Source organism: Enoplosus armatus, chromosome 9 (assembly GCF_043641665.1).
Source record: "Enoplosus armatus isolate fEnoArm2 chromosome 9, fEnoArm2.hap1, whole genome shotgun sequence".
Classification (NCBI taxonomy): domain Eukaryota; kingdom Metazoa; phylum Chordata; class Actinopteri; order Centrarchiformes; family Enoplosidae; genus Enoplosus; species Enoplosus armatus.
The window spans coordinates 10,988,249-10,994,248 of NC_092188.1; positions in this window are offsets into that span (position 1 = coordinate 10,988,249).

A 6,000-nucleotide genomic window follows, 5' to 3' on the forward strand; every position below is an offset into this window, starting at 1 on the left:
AATTACTGAATAACAAATGAAACAAGGTGAATTTGGGGACTACAGGGCCCCTGGGCATTTGGGGCCCTGGGGCTGTCGACTGCCTTGCTTGAACTGTAATCCAACCTCAGTAGAGCCAATTCTCCCTAAATATTATCTGAGGTCTGAACACTATGTGAAACTTGCTCTTTATTACCCATTCTGGAAGAATAACAAATGAAAAAAAATATTTCAGAGAATTTACTGCATGTGTGCATAGTAGCATAGTTCAACATTTTGGGAAATATGCTTATTTGTTTTCTTGACGAAAGTTAGGTGAGACACCACTCTCATGTCTGTCACAACCCACCATGAAATCACAACATGTCGTTTTCCCACAGATTAATCAAACAAGATACATCTTAATTAGTGAGCTTCAGAGGACAAAACCAAGCTAGCTGTTTCCACCTGTTTCCAGTCTTTATGCTAAGCTAAGATAACGCCTGCTGGCTGTAAGCTTATATTTAATGGACAAATATGAGCGTGGTATTATTGTTTTCATTGAAATCTCGGCAAGAAAGCTAATAAGTGTATTTCCAAAAATGTTGGACTACTCCTTTAACTGCCAAGGCTATCAGATTTAGCTACATTCTCTTTAAAATAAGTCATATTCTTGTTTATCTATCTGTAATCCAAACACAATATGTGTAATGCCAATAAAGCCAGATGCATTGCAAAAAGACATGCATGCACAAACACAAATATAGACAAAATCAGTTATTTAAGATGGATTTTCTGTAAAAATACAAATATTCAGTTCAAATATACTGAGAAGAAATAATTATACATCAATTATACACAGAAACAATTGTGAAATAGCGGAGTTTCATGATAAACCCTTGCAACATTTCAAACATGCCCTGAGCCACATCTACGTCAAGGATTTGGCCGTGTACTCCGTCCGCCCTCCCCTCCTTTAGCCTTGTATGAACTGACCGTTGGTCACTCCTTCCCTCAGCCAGGTTTCAGTTACAGTACCCTCAAAGAGCAGGAATCCTGAAAACAACCTGAGGTCAAAGTCTGAGGTCAGCCTCTCCTCCTCTTACTCCTCAAGGCTGCACTAGTTTCTGCACAGCATACAGAGATATGGAAAGGGAGTGAAAGTTTATACAACATGCACTGGATATACTACGTGCACAATAGATCATGCAGGACTGAATTTCTGAATGAACACCTTCTGGTAAAACAGCAGGTTTACATGGTGGCGTCAATTACAGCTAGTTGGAAAAGAAGCAACTATTTGATCTACTCATGAATTTTATTACAAAAACAACTTCACAAATCAACTTGAATCAACTTTCTACAATAAATGTTATCTTTCATAACCTCTTTGCAAATAATCTAATATTTATTCCACGATTGTGCAGTGATGTCCATGCCTGCAACTTTCCAGAAAATATCACATAATTTTCAATTCCCTCACATTCAAAATGTCGTATTTTTTGTTACATAAGCAAAACTTAATCAACTCTTGCAGCTACGAGTTGTCAGTTTTAAATAGTTAACTTGCATCTTGGAAGTCTTTGAGTCTAGATTTATGTCCCACCCTCAAGTTTTCTGTCATTTTCTCTTTACTGCCCCATGATTTCTCGAGTCCGCCTTGGCTCTTTTGCTGTCTATATGATTTAAACACAGGCAGCAGTATGGGATATCAGAGCATGGGCGTCTTCCACATGGGTTGGCACAAAGTCACGCTAGCAAATTCAAAACTGATGCTTGCCTCCCGAGCCTTCCTGTCTTTGCTCCTCCTCATAAAAAAACCTTTTTTTTTTTTTTTTTTACAGTGAGCTGCTGCAGGAGGAGAATGGCAAATGTAAATATTTGTAAATTTACAGAGGGGTTGGTTTATTCCCCTCGCGTACTAACCTGGCCTGAGAGTCAACATGACCTCTGACCTTCCCCTGAACTCATAAACTCCTCCCTCCTGAGAGCGATTCAACAGGTTGGCTAGAACAATAAACCGAATGCCTCTTTCACACAGAGGCTCTTGATTGGAGAAAGCTTCTTTCTCTGGCCTCTGTCTGCTCTCTCTTCTCTCTAGGTAACCCGCGCTGATGATAGGAAATCAGGTCAGCAGTGTGTTGAGCATAGCAGACATACTTGGGAGCAGACTGAGGCCAGGCAGAGACTGTGCACTACTGTGCTGAGTTATGAGTTATCTGTGTGTCTTTGTGAGCGTGACTTCCCCCGGCCTGGCACAGTCACCAGCTCAGCGTGAGTGTGTGCATGCAGGAGCATCTATTACCTTTTAATGAATCTAAAGCCGAATGCAAGCACACGTCTAAATCAAAAGGTGAAAAACTGTACACCCGTGGATTAAAAGTGGAGACCGTCTGACGGGTAGAGAGAGGAGCCAGATCAAATAAGGAGCAACATGCCTAAAAACCCTTTGTATAAACTGAGAGTTGGGGCTGAGCTGAGCAGAGTTACTGGACCCAGAAGAGTGAGGGGAAAGGAAAGGAGAGACGGAGAGGGAGTTGGCGAGAGGGAATAAGAGCCAAGCCTGTTAGGCCAGGCAGTGCGGGTGGGCTGAGGTTTTTGGGGTCGAAGTAGAAAGCTTTCTGACTAACTTTATTCTGCTGTTTTACATTTCAGAGGAAGAATTTTCTTGTTTGATTGTTGCTCGGCGCTGTAAACAAGCAAGCGAGTCCCCACCCAGATGCATTGAGCTATGTTATGTGTTTCTATGAGTGTGCTCGTGCTGCACTGCCGTCATATATTTGCATGAAAAACATTTACCCCCGGCACACCTGTTGAACAGAGTAAACAGCCCAAATGATCTAGTGATATTCCCTCAGGTGGTCATTTACAAGCCCCTATTCAAACATTACCGACTTAGACACACAAAGGCATGGAGGAATCATGCAGCCTGGGTATTGGAGGGAGAGGGAGTGTACTATTAGCATGTTAAAGGGTCCAAATCAGTGTGTGTGTGTTGAGAAGAGGTCAGCTGAGGGTCTTGACCGCTGGGTCCCTGTCACTGTTTGGCTCTGAGCTCCACATACCTCCTGTTATTGTTTTCAGTGGCTTCACTTTCTAAGGCTGCCTTGGCAGTGATCACATTTCTCTCTCTCTGCTCACACACACTCTTTCTTTCTTGTCCTTACTCTAAAACACACACACACACACATAAAATGCATGAACACAGGGCATACACACACACGCAGAGGGGTTATTTATAACAGGGTCGAAGGGAAAGGCAGCCCGGCCTCACAGGGCCTATTTTGGGAGGTTCAGCCTTCAATCAGTTCGGCTGACAGTTTCTCAGTGATACCAGGAGAACAATACAGAGTAGCCTGTTTATCTTCCTCCGGCCAGCCTGTTCGGCTCTGCCTCCCGGCCTGGGTCACCGTCACCCTGCCTCCCTCCAGGGAAACTGTACTTCCAGGACAAAGATAATCTCATAATCTGTCACTTTGCAACCACTGCTGGGCTCCCAAAATGCTTTTCCATTAGGAAATACTTTCTCTACCATCTTTTCTATACTGCTTGTCATTGCACTGTACACTTAAAGTACTTCTCTGTAACACAGATATTCATGGATAAACAAGCAAAACATCTGTAGGTTTAACATTGAAAAACTCAATGATCAGGACTGTGTGGCCATGGTTTGATCAGAACAGCAGTGCAGCAAAGATTAGTCGATTCATTGATTAGTCAATCAACAGAAAATTAATCAGCAGCTATTTTGATGATCACATTATCATTTTAGTCAATTTTTAAGCAAACATTTGCTGGTCCCAGCTTCTCAAATGTTACGATCTGATGCTTTTCTTTGTCATGAATGATAGTAAACTAAATGTATCTGGGTTTTGGACAGTTGGTTGGACAAAACATGACATTTGAAGACGTCACCTTGGGCGGTGGGAAATCACATAAGCCATTTTTCTAAGTTTTCGGACATTTTGTAGGTAAAATGATTAATCGAGAAAATAATCATTAGTTGCAGCCCGAATTGACAGTGACCCCAAACAACCCATCAATCACATTCTGATTCAAATGTTGCTAAATGCTAATCGGTGGATCCCACTTCAAACCAATGAAAAGAGCACAGAGAAAAATGGAAATACAAAAATGTCTAATGTGAAATAAGAAAAGAAGTGAGTGCGCTCATGTGGAACCGCATCACTCATGGTAAGAGTGTGATTGAGAAAAACCATCTTCAGGGCCTTTAACTTTAAATAGATGGCCAGTTCTTTATAGTTTTCCCATGAGTGCTTCTCTCTTATATTATACTGCAGTAGATAGCCATCTATGCCTCCCTGAACGATTCTCTTTAGTGTCTCACTATATACTGTAGTAAAAAGATTTTTTTTTACTGCCCCCACAGCAGCTTTCTTTTTCAGTAAACCCCTTTAGCTAAAAATAATTTCCTATGAACTCTGTGCGACTCCACCAGTTGAATGAAGGATGGCTTTGTGTGTGTGTGTGTGTGTGTGTGTGTGTGTGTGTGTGTGTGAATGCAGAGAAAAGATAGTAGGGGGTGGGCGCAGTGAGGAAGTGAGGAGGGTGAAGGGAGCCTGATATTGTTATCTATTAAGTAAAGATTTCAGTGTTTACCAGAGGTAATGGTCTGTATCATCACTACGCAACTACTGTGCAATGCCGGCTGGCAGCTCTGCTGTCTGGGCCGTAGTTACTATCTTCTCATTTTAGTCTACAGCAGACTGAGACAACAAGTACTTACTTTAAATACTAACATAGTATGATATGAAGGATAAATCACTACAAAGGGTCAATTCACCCAAATTCCAAAAAAGATGTGTTTGGTTTTGCCTGCACGTGCTTGTATTATGACATTTCTGCTGCCACCGCAATACACTCGAAGGTGAATGAGATTTATTTTGAGGGGTTCACACATTAAAGAATTACATTTGAAAAAATTCAACAGTAACATCTCTTTCCTCCACATTGCTCTGGAAATTCCACCCAGTTGTGTGGTTTATCAAGAGTAACAGGGACACTGTTTCTGAACAGAGATGTTGATGTGAAATGTTTTTTCTGTCTGTCTACCAACGTTAGTCAGTCCATAACTTTGATCTAGACTGAACAGCTGGTTGAAATTTTTAGTTCAATGTGAAACATCTTAACAGCTACTGGATGGATTACCGTTATATTTGCTACAGACATTCAAGTCCCCCTCAGGATGAATTGTAACAACTTCAGATTTTTCATCTAATGCCATTGTCCAATATTTAATTCATGACCAAGTACCTGCAAAACTAGTGACATTCCCATCAGCCTCAGTGCAATGCAGAGGCTCCATTCTTGAGAGCTCTAACATGTGCTCTCCCTTACATCTGTGGGTTTGAATCATGGATGTCTTTGACTTTGTCAAGTCTGAGCTTGATTAAGACCTTTTCTCAATCCGAGGTGACCTTTGTCATGATGAGGCCTCATGAACCTGCCTCACCTTTCCTCTCTGACCCACCAAATGATCGCCGGAAGAACTAAACACACAATCCACCCCACCTGTTTAACAACCAGCTCTTTGTTGAAGCGGGTAGCTTTTGTCCAGTCGGCTCACGTTTATTCTCTGAGCTGACGCCTCCCTCTCTCCCTCGCCCTCTGTCACTGTTCTGACTGATGTCTTTTCCATCCTGCTGCCCTCTCTCAATTAAAGAGGAAAAACTTCCAATCCTTTTGACCTTTACCTTGACTTGACTGTTTCCACTAAACACACATGAAAACACACAGCCCTGACACTGTAGCTCCCTCTCCTATTTTAGTCAAATCCCCCTCCGTATCCTCCCTTTCTTCCAGTCTTTTAAAGGTATGCCTGGTTTTCTATTCTGATATCATGACACACACTTACGTAAGCGGGAGGTTCACATGTTTAGTGGATTTTAGCGAACAAATTGCAAATGTAGCTGAGTAATGCTGATATTAGTCTGATAAAGATCTTAAAAAAGCCTTAAATCTCTTCCCTGTACTTTTTAGGACACAGAGTTATCAGTGAACGCCATTAATGGACAATTTAAG